We start from the raw sequence: 17,868 nt of genomic DNA, 5'->3' as shown, positions 1-17,868 counted from the left end.
CATTCATCAGTGATTTATATCATCAATAGTGTGTTTTTAGTGGCTAATAATTAGTCTGCTCTTTAACAAGAACTAAATATACACTCTATTTAATTAAAAGTGTAATCCACTTAATATACTCTGGGCATTTGTCTGGTTAGTAAATAATTTTTGGCACAAACCCAAACATATTTCAACAGGCCTCCTAAATTCAAAAAAATACATTTGTCTGCTCGTTTGCATGTGTGTTGGCTTTGTGCAGAATGTATGTGGGTAAAAGGATTGTAAATGAAACACAGTATTCATCCTGACTGGGGCTAATTGCAGTGCATAAAAATGAAGCATGGAAACAATTGTTTCCAGTATCGGGGCCTATAGTTGTCGGACTCAAGGCTTTTCTTGACTGTTTTGTTTTATGTTATTCTCTCCTGGGTAAATAAATAATAATAATAAAAAAATCCCATCCATTTAAATGGATGATCTAGAATATTTTCCAACAGCAACTGATAACTTTTCATTGTGTGAATCTCAGCAGTACTGCTAAAAAATGTTAATACTATTTGATTTGTTTAGATTTAAAATAATAAAAAGGACATTTCTTCAAGGTCCTAGGAGTCCAGTGGCGGAATAATGCCCAGGCCAACTCGGGGACCCCGGGAAAAATCTCTCCGTGCTAGGGCAGGATGATTTAGCTGCTGCATCCTCTGCTGGCTGGGCTGGGACTCGACACGTGCTTGGGGGCAAGGCTGCTTGGAGGGGCTCGATCAGCCTGTGAGTGCGGCTGGAGGGATCAGCTGCAGCAGCCGCCACTTCTTCCTCGCCTGCTTGTTGTTTTCTTCGCTGTTACCCACCAGGGCTTCTCCGGGCAGCCGGGGCTAGCTGGTGAAGAGAACCCCACCTCCTGCTGCGTCTCCGCCAGCCCCGAGCTGTGCAGGAATGCCCCGCTCCCAGCCCCGGCCGGAGTCCTACCGCCCCGAGCCCAAGTTGAGCCACGGGACACAGGCTGCAAGCTCAGCACATCAACGACTGGGAGAACATAGACGGTAAGGGGGGCTCTGGGATGGGGCACTTCCTACAGTCAGGGGAACTGAAATCCCCCCCACACACACACACACACTCACACAGCGCCCCCTGCGCTGGGGAAATCCCCATTACCTCAATCCACAGGGAATGCAGCCCCCAAAGCTCACAGGGGGCCCAGCAGTTGAGCTCTTTGCTGTCCTGCTCAAGGGGGGAAACATGGGAACCACTAGCCTCCAGGCCCACACACACTTCATGGGAGCCCCATTGCCTCTTCCTTGCCTCTCAATGTTCAGTCATTTCTCTCCCCCAGGCGTGACCTATTCTCTCCCCTCCTCTTCCAGGTTTTTTCCCTGTGTCTTTTGGTGATTGCAAATTATATGGTCAGACAGAGGCTTTGCTTGGTTTTTTTATTCCACCACCCACAGTTTCAAGGCTTTTGCATGCCCCATCCCTGCATCTCACAATGCTGCATTATTTATTCCATTTTAATGTGTCATGATGCTGGCCTATTTACCCCCACCTGCACCCCAGAGACCTTTGTGGATCCCACCTCGCTATGCATGTGGTTCACAGCACTGGCGTCTAAGTGTGAATTCTTGCCATGTACATTGTGAACTGGCATTATTTACCCATCTGCTCAGCTGATATGATGCTTTCCATAGTATAGTTCTGTCATCCTAGCATTGGATGAAAGACTATGGTGCTATTTATCCCAGACCATACTTTTAAGATCTTTGTGTGTATTTTCCCCGTCACCCAGCATGGACTGATGTAGGACTGTTTACACTGGTCTTCAGCTTCTTTCTAGACTCAACTTACTTAATAATGGATTTCACAAATGAATTGTGGCCCATCCAAATTTACTTAACAAAGATGGTCAGTGGAATCAATTGTTGTCATGGGCTATCTATTGCTATGTGAATGCCAAAGCGGAGCCTGGTTGGGGGGTAAAACATAAAGGACAAACCCAGATAGTTATAGAAATGGGAGAAATTTATCTTGTGAGGACCTTCAGTTTCAGTGACTTTTTTCACTCCATTATGCTGATGATGAGGCATTAGTATAATGGAGTCAAGAATATTCTCTCTCTTGCTAGTATTATTGGAAAATCTATATTCTAATTGGCTTAGAAATGACCAAACATCCTGTTGTGTGTTCTAGTTAATCAGAACCTGGTCTGTTCTTAAAAGTGTGATATTAATGTATACGTATCAACTAGTTTTCGATTAGCTGAAATGGTCAGTCCTAAAATTTAATTGGTAAATGTCAACTTTCTCATGGTTTGACTGAATTGCCTTTGGCAGAAAGCCAGAAGAGTCAGTTTGGCACACATCAGATTCTTTCAACATTTTTTCATACCTGATGTGATCAATTGTAAAATTTGTTTTAAACCAGTTTTCACCATTGGCTGAAACTTAAAGTTCTTAATAATCGAGTAATTTTACCTTAGTTTAGGATTATTTCTTTTAATTAAGTTACTTTCTGGAATTGTGACTGTTGTCTTTCAGACATCTTTGCTTCCACAGTAGAAAAACTGGACTGTAAGAGCATGAATTGGTTGAAAAAATGCATAATGGTCAGGTTTAAGAAAATTGGGGGAGATGAAAGAACCACTTGTTGACCTGTGAATGACTGTTCTTGTAACACCAGAGTTGTCCAGATTAGCAGTGAACATCTTTGTGTAATGATATGGATACTATCTAGCCATACTCATTTTCTGTGTGGAAAAATTGAGCAGTTAATTTAGGCATAATGAAGTGGGGTATGATTCGTTTTATTTTTTAATGCAGCATGTAAACACTGAATGGCGTCTTTGTATTAATGCATTTTGATACATTCATGTTTTTCATTGGGTGTGGGGGGGCCCAAATGTTCTTTGTGCCCAGGACTCCAGAAAATCTTAATCTGACTCTATAGGTGCCCTATCACGTTAATTAATTATACTATACAGTGAAATCCCAGCAACATTAAAATAAGCATTCCAGCAGCAACTCAGCCAGTCATACGCCTACAGAAGCTCTTTCCCACCCTTTCATTGGTTTGGGAAGCATACTCTCAGCTCCCTCCAAAAACCCTGTCAAACACATATATTATACAACAGCCCGGAATTCAGCAGTTCATGCAGCATCACCAAATTCAGCCTATTTCTGACCCAAGGGGAGCAACACCTTGCCAGACACCCTCTAGTGTGGGGGGAGATCCAGCTCAGGCACCCCTGCTGACTGCAGCTTTGGCAGTATGGCACTGGGTGAGAGGCAGCCCCTTAGGTAGGCCAGTCCCAGGCCATTTAGAGCTTTTAGATCATAACCTACACTTTAAAGTCTACCTGGAGACCAGTGGGCAACCAGTGCAGATCCCAGAGGGCTGGGGTTATGTGCTCCCAGAAGATGTCCTGCTCAATAAGTGAGCTGCTGCATTCTGCACCAGCTTCGGTCTCTGAATGGTTGTAAGGCACATTGCAACAGTCTAATCTTGAGATAGCAAAAGCATGGGTAATAATGGCCAGGTACACATCCAAAAGGAAAGGCTGCAACTTCCTGGCAAGATGCAAATGGTAAAAAGCTGACTGAATCACTGTAATATGATTGTTGAAAAGCATCTGGGGGTCTAAAATCACCCCTAAATTGTGAATCCTATTAACAAATGGTGGACATACCTGCTCAATCAAAGGGACTGATATGACCTCCACCATCTCCTCTGATTACTTTCCCCCCTCCGTCCCCAATCATCATCAGTCTTGTCTGGGTTGAACTTCAGCCAGTTTATGCTCATCCAACACCCCAGTCTTATATAGATAACTAGACACAGGCTCAGACGTTGAACCGCATTGTCCGAGTTGAATGAGATGGAGACATACAGTTGGTTGTCGTCAGCATACTTAAAACACTGCACCTCCTCGTAACAGCCTCACATGGATATTAGGCAGGGTGACAGAGTGGCTATGAATTCATTTGTCATACAGAATTAGAGTAAGCAATGAAAGGAAAAGAAAAAGAAAATAATTTCATAATAGATGTCTCTATAAAATCCACAGCTATAGGCTAGAGATACAGTTAGATAAAATAAATGTATTATGAAATAGGAAGTATTATAAAGTTTAAATAAAATATATAGCTGTGTTTTTGCTTAGTGAACATATATAGTCATTAGTATATGTTATAAAGAGTGACATGCTCAAGGTCGCATGAAATTTGGGGCAGAATCCAGGAACAGAACCTGTATCCTGTGACAGACCTTCTTTCTGAACTGCTAGACTACAGTGCCTCTGAGTAAAACTATTTAAAATGTGTTGCTTAAACTCACTATAATATGGGGTTACTTATCTTTGCTCACTGATCTTTTTCTCAAATTCTTTTAGATCTACAGCTCAAGTGATATGAAAAGGCTAAGTATTATTACTAATAGGTCCATTTTACAAACGGTACCAGATACAGAGGTTGCATATATATTAGAGGATTAAATCACTGGATTAAGTACACCAGTACAGATAGCAATAGTGCAGTGCCTCCACATCAGCCAGCCTGTTTTAGGCATAGTTCTTCTTTGCATCCAATCACAGCAATGTAGTCCACCTTAGCAGGTACAGTTCATTGAAGCAATGACTTATGGGAAATTTCTAAATTAATTCTAGTAGAGAAAGTTGGAAAGTATGACAAAAAATGTTTGCAAATTTTTTTTGAAAATGTTCATAAGAATAATTGCTGTTTTTTAGTCAATTTAAAGAGTGATTGAAATTTTTTGAAAATAAAAAATTTAGATTAAAAGATACGTTTTTGCTAACATAATTGTGCATATTTCTACCAGTTTAATTACTAGGAATCCAAGGGAATTGAGGAAAAATATGTCAATCCCCATAGCTCCTTGAAAAAGCATTTCAATAGCATTTTCTCAAAATAAAGGCCAGGATGAATGGTCAGAAACTTGTTCACTCAGCCAGACAATTTTCTAGTGGAGCTCCTGAAAAATAATCACCAAGCAGTTGAGGTGATCTAGGAAAAGTGGTGGAAAGGGTACAGGAAGTATCTGCAGAGAACCAAACATGACAGCAGTAATTTAATAGATTTTAAGGTCACAAGAGACAATTAAGATAATCCAATTGGGCCTCTTGAATAATATAGGCCATAGAATATCGGCTAGTGATTCCTGCATCTATTCCAACAATTGTGGTTGAAATGGAACATGTATTAGAGGCAGACCTGGTGGGGGCCCACATGGTATTTTTTCAAACAGAGCCACCCATTAGATCTGCCCCTAACCTTCAGGTGGAGGACAGGTTTAAAAAATTTATTCCTAATAGATTTACAGATTCCATGGCCAGAAGTGGCCATTGTGATCATCTAGTCTAACCTCCTGCATAACACAGGCCACAGAACGTCCCCAAAATAATTCCTAGAGCAGATCTTGATTTAAAAATTGTGGTGTATTCTCAGTCTCTGATGACTGTTGGTAAATTGTTCCAATAGTTAAATAGGGAAAAGATCCAGCAGGTTATAAGTGATTAAAATGAGGGGGTTAAAATACAAGCACTTATGTCACCTCAACCATTGGTGGTTGCTACCCTCCAACTAGAACAAAACATAATGAAAAATCTTAATTTTCTGGTGTGGCAGATGCTTTAATTTAGTTGCATATTTCAGCACAGAAAAATTACACCTGAGTTATGAAAGTCTAAAAATAAGACAATCATACAATCTCTTACCTCTAATAATAATGTATATAAATAAAGAGTATAATTAAACTGCAGTACTGTGTGTTTCTAGTTAAAGAGATTGCTAAATAACTCTTCTGTAACAACATGCATTTCCATTATGATAAAACTGGCCAAAGACTAATTATCAGACAGGTGTGAATTATCAGAATCATATGAAGGACGAGTAAGCTCCTATGACCCAACATTTTCAGCCAGGTGAACTGATTTAAAAACCATATAGACTATAGAGAAATTTCAACTATGTTTGTTTTACCAATGTTTCTTACAAACAGAAAGTGTGCACCCAGTCCTGCAGTCCTTACTCTGGCAAGCCTCCCATTGATTTTAGGGTTCCAAGAGTCATGAATATGAATGACTTTTTTAAGCCACAAATCAGCAGTAATATATATAACCAGTAGATGGCAGCACATAATTCTTTGATACAATAGTGACAGGCATTTTTGATACAGATTGTTCTTCACATGCAGTTTTTACATAAATTGGTAAATTGACCCCTGATCTACCTCTGCATCAAAATCAATGTGTTTGCACAGGGTGTAAATGAATACAGAACCTGGCAATTGCTATTACTAGTATTTTTTTCTAAATTGCAATAACATCTAATAACATATAATAAAAGAAAAATAATACTTTTTCCTTTTAAAATTACTATAGCATTATGAAACTGTTGTCTACTATCCACATTGTACCTTCATAGAGTTTGCTGAATATAAATCTATAATACATTACCATTTTTGTACTATTTTTGTACTATTTTCTTTGCTTTTGAATCAGGTACATAATGATTTTAAATAGCTTAAAAATTACTGTACATGGTGCCATGTTTAAATAGACATGAGTTTGTAATTGGAAGTTGGTAATTAAAGTTTATTCCATTACAGAATAATTCAAGCATTTTAAAAATATTTACATAGGAAATGTATGTTACAGGGAAGAGGATTATAGAAAACTCTAAGATAGTCAGGTAGACGGAAGTTCAACAGGAGTGGCTTTAATTATCAATAAGAGTAGTGAGTGGGGGTGCTGTGCTCATAACCTTACAGGATTGGGCCCAGTATGACCCTATATATTTAAGATGATATAAGTATCATAAGCTAGGATGTGCGTATTTCCCAGCAATTGTAAAACAGTTGGTGGAACTCTTGGCATGTGAATAACAGTCTATTATAGTACTACCTCCTCTTAAACAGAGAAAGCATAATTAAAGTCCCACCCACAAAGGTCAATTACCTCTGACTTTCTATGGCCTTAATAAAAATAAGTGAAGAGACTCCTATTATTTTAACAGTGGCTTGTACGCAATGTGAGGTCACTAAGTTTCTGGTCTTTGAGGAAGGCGCCATGTTACTATGCCAAGTATATATTTTTGCTGTTGCAGAAGGAAAAAGTAGTAGACCAAACACAGAATTTAAGAGACCTTATCAAAATATATACCAAAAAAACAAACAAAAAAATCCCCTTAGGCTAGATCATCAGCTGGTATAAATCAACCTTGCTCAACTGAAGTCAATGGAACTATGTCAATTTACCCCCTCTGAGGATCTGACCTCACATGTTTAGAAAAATAGTTCTATTTCCTATGCTAGTACAGTACTAATAATACTTTGGATTATTAAAGCAGAAATAATTTTTAATCTAATACTCTTTTAATAATGTATGCTGTTTTCTTATTTTATCAATTTCAGTCAGTTTAAACCAAGGGTATGTCTACACTGATGGTGGCAAAGTCGCCACCGTCAGATCGATTTTTCTGTATTGATTGAGCGGTCAGTGAAGACCCACTGAATCGATCAGGAAGTCGACCTAGTAAAACCACCTCCCGTGGTGCAGCGCAGTGAAGACACCGCGCAGAATAGAAGTACAGCAGTCAACAGAAGTTACGCAAGCTACTTTGCGTAGCTTGTGTAACTCCCGTCGACTGCCACTGAATTTCCAGATGAGTGTAGACCAGGCCCAAGAAACTAGATGGCTAAATTTGCTAGATTACCTGGTTGCTTCAGTTTTAGTATCTGAATCTCTTGTAGAGGTACAATATTGTTTCATTGAATAGCTGCTTCCAATACTGCACTGGAACATTTAAAGGAACATCATTAGTTGAAAAAAACAAACAAACAAACACAGTTTGAATTCTTCTACGTACTCCTATTACTAAGGATAGGACTTTGTCATGGAAATCACAGATTCCATGACTTCCAGAGATCTCTGTGAAATTATCTTTTTTCAGCTTCCGCCCCGGGACCTGGGGCAGCAGGCGGAAGCTGTCAGCTTCTGAGGGCTGCGGAGCTCTCAGGCGGTTCTAGAGCTCTCAGAGGGCAGGGGTAGATGGCAGCTCTCAGTGGCTGTGGGGATCCCCAGCTCTGAGCCACTGCCAGGGGACCCATTGCTGTCAGCCTGGGTGGGCGGCAGGGGCCCCGCAGTTTGGGGTTGCTGTGGGGGGAGCCTGGTGCTCCGAGCCGGGACTCTGCAGCTCCCTGCTGCCGCTCCTCAAAATCCCTGTTCAGTGCCTTAGCCACAAGACTGACTTTCCTCTCAGCTTTCCCCCATTTCTTAACTTGCTCTACTACTGTGTATAAATCATTCCTGTTTCTTAATATTGGAGGACTAGTATAAGCAGTTGCAGAAACACATCTTACTACAGGTGAAACTGATGAAAATAATTCCAAAGAAAAAGCTGGACAATTAAAATATATTTACAGGCTGCTGTCTGGAAGTGTTGTGCCAAAGAAAGAAAGGGGTAGGAAGGTCATTGCTTTAGTGAGCTGTCAAGTAATCCTGAGGTCAGAGATCGGCAAATATACATTCTGAAGTTGGAGGAGAGAATGGAATTAAAATGAGTCTAAATTTTGTTCATGATTGATTATGCTGTCCTATTTACATAATCTGCTTAATCCTATCTGTCATCTGTATAAATCACATCCAATAGTCCAGAATATATCCTGTTGATCAAGATGAAAAGCAAATCTCATTACAGATCACTGGTGGAAGTGATACACAGCAGAAAGTGGAGAAAATTATAACTAAAAAGCTCTGGTTCAATTGTGTGTTTTGAATTTTATAGGGTATTATTTCTCAGAGCAAAAATAAGGATAATAAGTCTTTATAATAATGGAGGGGAGAACTGAAATACAGAGGTTTGTTCATGTGCAGGAAGACTGGTTTTGTGACTGGGTATCATGAGACAGGCTCTGTCACAGGCTTCCTGTGTGACCTTAGAGCCAGATTTTCAAAAGTGCTTAGCCCCTGTGTAGGCACCAAAAATAAGTGGCTAGAATTTCCAAAGAACTCACTACGCTGGGCACTGAGATCTCTCAAGAATCTGGCCGTCACTGTCACAGTTGGCTTTGCTGGATGTTGAGCACCTTTGATAATCCAGTCCTTATTTAGGTGTTTAAACAGGAGCTGAGTTCTTCTGAAAATTACCCTGTTGTAGGTGCTGCACACAGGAAAATCTGGCCTGAAAGTCTTCACTCTGAATTCCGTGAGTGCAGTGGTGGGGTCTTTCTGTGCTTTTGATTCTTCATCTGTAAAATGAGTTAGTAACATCCACATCTCAGGGATGTTGAGATGCTTAATTCCATCAACTGTCAGGTGTGGAGTGGGCAGTTAAAGGAAGAAGGCCGAGCTCAGTTTGGGACTGAAAACCTGGTTTCCACCAAGAGCTGGAGATAGCTTGTTACTTGGACAAGCCTCGCAGGGGATGTGTTGACTGGGCCCAGAAACACTGACTAAAGGGACTGGCTGACTAAAGGGACTAAAGAGGACAAGCTTTGGCAGGGTCCTGCCAAAAACTGCCCAAACAACCCTGTTTTGAGGTAAACATTTTCCTTTATTTTTGGACTTTAATACCTCAGAAGAGGTGGGTCTCCAGTGTGCCCTTGACCCATAAGTGGTGGCAACTGACTGTCGGAGACCCCTCAACAAAGGGTGTATTGCCCACTTGGGCCAGAAGGGGGCACCCTGGAGTCAGACCCTGTCACGGTGACATAAAGCCACCTTCTCTTACCCCTTCTTTTACCAAGTAACGTTCTTTATCAATGACCTGTACCAAGCACATCTCAGACACAGCCAAGGAGTGGGCCCATTGTTCCAGTTTGAAACTAGTTAATGGAGAAAATGCCCTCGGGATGCTTGCAACCCAAGCTCTTCTTAGTAGCATTGATTAGACAATTGTGTTTTTCAGCAACCGCAAAGTGAGTGCAATTAGGAAGGCCACATGAAATCAGATACTGTTTAATTATTCATTGTACATCGCTGTGCTATAGTAAGGAAATAATTTAAAATCCAACGATACTCTACCACTTTTAGCTGTTTTCTTAAGGTGTGCTTTCCCACTCCATGTCAATAGCTTATAAATAGTTATATATTTACAGTAGCAACCTCACAACAGGCCATATGGTCCCCGTTTTGACTAAAAATTCACAGAAGGAACTGAAAAAAAATCTGCGAAAGAGAGGCATAGTAAATTGATACATACCATACCATCTGCTTCCATGCGAAAATGATGTTATGACAAACTGCAGGAGGCATGGCTAAATAAACCCATTGCAAAGAGCCAAACTCCATTACGCTGTTTGGAAATCTTTTGCCAATCTTCTGCATGGTACCAATCTTCTATTGTATTTTTCTGTGGCAATATACCAAGCAGGATATATTGGCCAGCTTCTGGGGCTTTTAATACTGGATATTTGTAACAACAAGCAGTGATTTTTCTCTTTGTATTTCCATTCAGTGAATACTTCAGTATTTGACTCCAGGTGCTCTGATCTTTGCTAGACTTATTTTAAAAAAAGGCTGGCCAGCCTACAGTTGAAATGCCACTGATACCATTCCTCCTGTAGAACAAGTAAAACAGTGAGAAACTGTTGCAGAATTTGTTCTCATTAGCTAAAATATTGAGAAGATATTTGATTGGTACTTATCTTAGTTCTTGGCAGAGAAGAGAAGGTATTAAATAACCATTTAAAATAGCTACCACACCTGTGTTTTATTAATTTTAATATTAAACCATTGCAAGTACCTGTATAATGCAGTTTGGCTTATTTATGAATAGGAAATATCACACTACATATTTTGTTTGCGTTGTAGATATATTACACTAATCTTCAAAGGTACAAAGGAAATGACTGAAAAATTCCTTTTAAAAGCCCAGTTTTATTGAGATAAAGTCTACACTGGGGGTTCGGTTGGCTTAACCATGTTGCTCAGGGGAGTGGCTTTTTCACAACCTGAGCGAAGTAGCTGGGTCAACCCTTTTAGTGTAGACCAAGCCTTAGTTATTGCTACTGATTTTATGTGGAAGGTGCTCAGATAGGGTTTTATACTTGTGCCTATTACTGTACTAAGATAGATAGATAGCAGCTCGTTACTAAAAACAAAAGCACAACTCATCAAAGGGTTCATATTTTAATATAGGTAGCTTTATGACCTATCTTCAGTCTTTATGCCAGCTAATATTAGGGTTATCTCTACTAAATCTATTTTCTCTTTGGCCTACTTTTGTGCATACAATGAGAGATGCTACATGGGTTATTGCAGACTGAGCTCACTTGTAAGCCTTCATTACTGGAAATGACAATTTTGTTTTCCATTTATCATTAGTAGCTTACAGTGTGAAGTAACACATAAGTATCTAACTGAGCAGATGTAAAATTATACCTAAGGAGGAAATATTGTTTGTGTGACCTAGTTTTACAGAACCAGGTGCAGACCTACATTCTATAGCATGGAATATTTAACTGCAACTCCTCCTGTGAATCTGTGTGGCTTGGCTTAGTGCAAAAACTCTGGCGCCTCTGACAAAAGCCCCATGTTGACATGTTTGAATTGCTCTTTCATCTCAGGAAGGACAGTTAATTTGTGTCAGGGATTAGATGTACAACAACCATGGAAGAGAAAGTCACATGGCAGGTTCTGTTGTTATTTTTGCTTGACAGATCAAAGAGAAGAAAGAAGAACAGCTACAACAAAAACAGCACCTAGAAGCATGGGATATGCTTGAGATAATGTTAAATAAAGACCATAAAAACTTATGGGACCCAATCTTGTAATTGGGCATTTTGCCTAACAGGGTACAGCATAGGTAGCTATAGTAAAACTATCCCTTCACATTTCTACCAATACTGATCTGGGGAACTTTATGCTCAGTCATTTCCTGGCCTCTCTTTTGAGACTGCTAGAATGAGTGCTAACTATGATGGAGTTCTTGTATTGCAGAGACATAAAATTAAACTAAGATCACTAGCCTTTTTCACACCAGCCCCTAAATAGCATCACTAGCTACTTTTTACTACTTACCTGGTCTTGACTTTAATTTTATTTTTCTCCAATTTGAGCTTTCCTAGAAAATAGACATAAACAACCCAGAACTATTGTGGAAATTTTTTCTTTGCTAGTACCACAAAGCAACACAGTTTTCTTTCCTTCCATGTTTTCCTTAGTAGAGTAATCTTGCCCGTCATTGCTGTTTATGTCCCTGTTTGCTTGTTGTTTCTCCATGTCCGTTGCAAAGGCAGCTTAGTTAATTTTTCATTCCTTCCAAAAGTTTGCACCAATGAAGTACAAATTCTCTAGTAATGATAAAATGGAGCAGGAGTTGAAAGCTTCCAGATATTGCCTTCAGAATAATTCACAAAGGAAATCATGAGTAGGTTTCCTGTTCCATTTCAAACACTTTAGGCCAGATCCTCAGGTAGTGTGAATAAAGTTCTTCAATAGAACTATGCCAATTTGCACCAGCTGGCGATCTGGCCTTTCACCTCAGTGTTACCATTCCTGTGTTAGAAAGTTTGGGGTGTTGGATAGTGCTTTTCCCCCAATTCTTTCGGAGCTTGAAGAGTTTGGGGGACTGCTAACTGGTTCTAGCATTTTACCTCTGGTGTAGGCCAGTAAGGACTGAAAGTTCTAACTAATTGATGGTTGTTTAAAGTCCTATGTGAAATAAGAGAGTTGTCCCAGTCCAAGTCCTTACTGGATAATTTTCTGCACTTAAAAAAAATCCAATACCCCATCTGGCACCCTCGTTACCTGTGGATTAGTCCAGGTGTCTTCAAAATGCAGCATATTTTTATATAAACACCTGCTGAGCTAATCTGGTTTATAGTTACAGCGCTAGATTCTTGCAAAGTGTGTGCTGCCTTCTGCTGGACAAGACTCTCATAGAAGGCCTCCAAGACAGAAAATTTATTGGGGGGGAGGTTTCAGTGCCATAAAGCCTCTGAAATCTTTGCACCCAGGAGCAACAGAGGGGCAAGTGCATCCCCCGAAAGTATGATTCTGACCAGGAAGGGCACGAAGAGTGGCTGAGGAGGACCTTGGTTCAGTGTCTCCCACACATGGAACTCCAGTGGAGCTCTGAGGAGAGTCACAGCTGCTGCCCTCAGGGGGAACCCCAAGGAGGGGTGGTGGTGGAATCACTATATGGCCCTTCCCTGGGTAAATATCCCTGACCTGCATGGTGCTTCACTGGCACAGGGTGGCACATTGTTCACCCCTCTGTGGCCTGGTCTACACTCGCTACGAATTTCGGCAGCAGTTGACAGGAGATACACAAGCTACATAGAGTAACTTGCGTATTTCTCATCTACTTCCTAACGTCTACTTACTGCGGTGTTTCCACAGTGCTGCACTGACAGGAAATGCCCTCCCATTGATGCAGTGCTACGCTACTTGCCGGGATGGATTTACAGAGTCGACTTCCGGGTTCGATCGAGTGAATCTTTACTGCTGCTCAATCAAACCCGCAAAATCGATCCTGCGCTGCTGGCATCGTAGACATAATGTCTAGCAGCTTCAGCGTACATCGTTGGGTTGCACTGACTACAGTGTATTCACAGCTGTCGGTAAAGTATAAATAAAAATGTTATGGCCAAAGCTGTTTTCTAGTTAGGTTTATGTTATGAACAATTTTATTTGCTAGGTCTGAACTACTTCTGAAGATATTTATAGCCAAGAATCTTCCATTTTTAGATAGTTGTCCTGCATCTAACTGATGTCCAGATTCCTTGAAAGGATGTGTGGGTTATTTCTAACTGTGGTAAGCAGGACTGACTCTGTGTCCCGTACAGAGAGCACTGAATCAACACACGAGGTGTACCTATTTGAAGAGGTTTAATGTTTTGCATAGGATGATTACAAAATCCACAGAATAGTCAAAGTCTTCCTGTTCTACATTGCTCCAATGTTTGTCTGGTTCATTTTAGTCCCACACAACTAGTACTGTATTTTTGTTGGCCAACTCTTTGGGATGCTTCCTTCAGAGTGCATGCTATGTCTGGCTGAGTAGAAGTGAGATGGAGAGATGGCTCCTAAGCTATCTTTTGGCTCACTGCTCCTGCAGCTGGCAATAGAAAATTAGATCGTCTTAACTATGTCAGTCAAAGCTGTGAAAAATCCACCCCCTGAGCGGCATAATTAATCCAACCTAAGTCTCCGGGGTAGAATTCGTCCATCAACCTGGCTACCACCTGGTGGGGAGGTGGATTACCTCTGCTGATGGGAGAACCCCTCCCTTCAGCTTTAGTAGTGTCTACACTGAAGTGCTACAGCGGTGAAGATATACTCTTAAAGTAAGCAAAGTTAGGGTGGAGCACTGTGCAAAAGGAAGATGAACAGGTGGCATAGAGCCCTCTTTGTCAGCTTTGAGCTGTCTAAGGATTCCTCTATATCAGGGATATGCTTCACTGTCTCTGTAGGGCAGCTTTCAAGCTGTTTTGTGCTGCTTGGCATCGATGAGAATCTGTTTCCCTGTCTACAGCAAACAGATTTTTAAATGGTTTTAAAATGTTACTCTAGGGTATTGGCTCCCCACATGAATGTGATAGCTCTGTCCTCTGAGTAATAGCAATGCTGCAGTGAAACCAAAAACTGAAACAGACACAATTGCCAGAGTTTTTCCAGGAACAAAGTTTGATTGTTATAGTAACAAGAAGGCTGTAATAAAGCAAATAATGTTTGCCTCTCAGTGTCCATATTCCTGGGCCTTGTTGCATCAACTGTGATGATCGTGGGTTCTGATTAAAATAATCTGCCTGTGTGAAGCGGAGAATGTGACCCTTTTCTATTCATACCGGAAGGATGTCAGTTAACTCTGTACTGTAGTCAAAATTTAACAAAGATGAATGTTCCTGTGCTTGTTGCTCAACAAGATTGTTTATCAATTTACATCAGGGCGACATTGCCTTTTGAAAGCGCTGCTGGAAAGCTGCCAGGAGTAATAAAAAGGAACAGCACCCATTGTCTAAATGCCACTGAATACAAGAATGACAGACTGATGCTTGTTTTCCTTTTATTTTACGATGGTCTAATTGCAAGAGATATATAATTCCTCGTTATTCCTGTGAAGCCATTTCCTCAGCATCTGGTACTTTTCAGATTATCTATACACAGTACTGGAGAATTAATAGGAGCTTCAGCCTTAGTGTGAAAATGCTACTGGGAACCATTGCGTACATGGATCTACAAAAGACTTGGTGCTCTGAAAAAGCCAGTTCTGTCAATGAACATATAATTTCCTTACATCACAGTAAATTACTAGCTTTGATTATGGTTTCAAAAAATGTGTTCTACAAGTGGCCTGACATCTGTATTCTGCTGCTTGTACTGTGGTCCATGTGTAGGTCATTAATCTGATCTCACATCATAAAAATCTCTCCATCGTCTTTATAAGTTTCTTTGTTATTGCAACACTTTGCGGTACCTTGGCTCCTGATTGCATCACACTCCTTTCTAAATGACCTAGATAAAATAAGGACTTTGTGCTTTTTAACATTCTTTGCTCTCTCAAAGGATGTTATAGATGCCCTGTTCATCCCATGTCTGTGGTAAATTGAACAGCCAGGAACACAACTGGGAATCTTAGAGAGCTAGTATTGGAGATGGGCAAAACAGATGGCCAACAGACTCTTTGTTCTTGGCCTGGTTTGAAATCTTGGTAGCACAGAAATTTGTACATACTGAGAAATAGAGATTTCTGACCTGTGGTCATTCTACCAGTCATTGATGGAAAATAGGAGCTACATACATACATACATACAAAAGGCTTCTGTGGAGTTTCTCTGTGACATCAGTGTAACTGAGAGCAGAATTTGGATCTGCAAACAGTTGTACTTATGTTTTTCTTCACCTACCATTGTATGAGACATAACCAGAATGGTGAAAGTCAGCTAAGGATCCCTTAGATGAGCACCCACAAAATACACTGCTTTTCATCTATTGTTACCAAACTTGCACATGCAATTTAAATAGTGCCAGTTGCATATGTTGAGATTCCTGGTGTGCTGTATAGGAATAATGCTGTTAGTGACCATTCTAATCTGCCCTCAACCCCACTTCTCAGGAGAAGTATTCAACAAGGGTCATGAAACTGCTGATTTTCATTGAGAAGGGGGCTCATAACCAACCAGAGAGTAATATATGGACACTGTACAGAGATATTTGATTTTTGTCAGCCACTGCCTTTGGTAGTTTTATGTGTCCTCCTTGCTAACATGAACAGAAGAAGTGAGATTTGTTTCTATAGAAACGAGAGGAAACTCTGAGATAGAATATCAGAGGCACACATAGGTTATTGCAATCTTTCATTTAGTTATTTTACTAACATCTCAATATCAGAGGAATAACTGCTACCAATCCTGGTGAACAGAGTATTTTAAATCTGGCTTCTATTAGCACAAATCCTGTGGCCCAAGTGAGAACTGCAGAAGGCTCCAAATGCAGCATAAATGGGGCTGCCCCGCTGCATGGGGATAGAGAGGAGGGCAGGTTGTGGAGAGATGAGTTCATATTCTATGTGTCATGGAGCTGTGATTGGAGGGGCTTGGAGTGGAGATGGCTCGTGGATCTCTGTCTATTCTGATCCCTCTGCTTCAATCCTCCCTCCTCTCCCCCACTGGAAGAGGCAGGGAGATAGCAGCTACAACGAAACTGCAGCCTGATGACATCTTTCCACCCCCGACCCTGGGCCACTATCAAGTCCCCCTGCTCAAAGCCATTTGCACACAGGAGAGGGCTGAGCCCATGTTTAGTGCATTCAACCAGAGCTACGTAGTACCCAAAGAAATTCTGTTTCATCAGATATTTATTTATGAAGAAGCTAAAGTGTTTAGTTGTGGACTTCTGAAGGCTCAGAAGCTGCAGATGTGGGGTTGTATTCTCCCCCAGTTACACCTGTACAACCCCATTGACTTTATGGGGTCAAGTCAAATGTGTGACTTCTGTGGGGCTGAACAGAGGGAACCATTTAGTTCATGGTCTTCACACCTTACATGTCACTTTCTCTAGTAGTCACAGGCTTGTAAAATATTTAATGAGCTAGGAAAACAGGCCAAGATTTTCAAAAGTGACCGGTGACTGGCTGCCTCAGTGTTTGGGTGAGACATCCATAGGGGCTGGACTTTCAGCGGCTTTTTCTGAAAATCAAGTCCCACTGAGTGTTTCAAGTCAGGAACTCAAACACTGAGCCAAAATCACTGGTCACTTCTGAAAATCTTGGCCAAAGCTTGTACATGGTATTGCAAAAAGAAATGGCAGCTTTAGACTCTGATTCTGCATTCCTTATACAGGCAACAATTCCATTGACTGAAGATAACTGGGATAAAGTTGCAACCTTCCTGGACTGGAACACGTGGAAGCTGACCCCAATAACCAGTGCATGCAGAGAGCTGTTCAGAGAAAATATGGAGCGCCTAGAGTTTATATATGAAGCTGTTTGTTTACTTGTGTTTTATTCAGATGCAGCCACAAATTCTTGAATGGTTAAAAATAAATGGGTCCTGCTGCTAGGATTCTGAGTGGAATGTTCATACAGCTCCATTCTGGCTTAGAATTACATTGTATTTACTTCAAAATGCTCCTCTTGAACTGTATTAAAATCCATTTGAGTTTAAGTTCTCTGCCTGCTCACACCAAAGCTCAGTTGAGCTTCATCTTAGCCACCTTGCTTGGCAGTACCTTCTGCCACCTCTTTGGAACACTGCATCACAGGTGATTATTTGATTGATGCCCATTTCTATGCTACTGCAAACTATGAAGTTGTTTTCTGTCAAGGGGAAGAAGGGAGACTTCATTAAATCAGTATCAGTTCCTGCAGCAAAACTGACAAGGTCATCCCAGCAGCGCAATCAGTCTAGTGCCAGCTCACCCTACTGGGTGGGGCGATC

At 40.8% G+C, this 17,868-nt stretch overlaps 1 long non-coding RNA gene across 1 annotated transcript; it reads left to right on the top strand.

Moving 5' to 3' along the window:
• The first annotated feature begins 757 nt into the window (after positions 1-757).
• On the top strand, positions 758-17,490 carry LOC137163652 (uncharacterized). The gene is made up of 2 exons (XR_010922762.1): positions 758-1,022; positions 17,272-17,490. It is a non-coding gene; the product is annotated as an uncharacterized lncRNA (long non-coding RNA).
• Positions 17,491-17,868: the final 378 nt, after the last annotated feature.

Source organism: Emydura macquarii, unplaced genomic scaffold (genome assembly GCF_026122565.2).
Source record: "Emydura macquarii macquarii isolate MOO-44397 ecotype Brisbane River unplaced genomic scaffold, CSIRO-AGI_Emac_v2 contig_2636, whole genome shotgun sequence".
Classification (NCBI taxonomy): Eukaryota; Metazoa; Chordata; order Testudines; family Chelidae; genus Emydura; species Emydura macquarii.
This window is presented reverse-complemented; position numbering and strand designations above follow the sequence as displayed.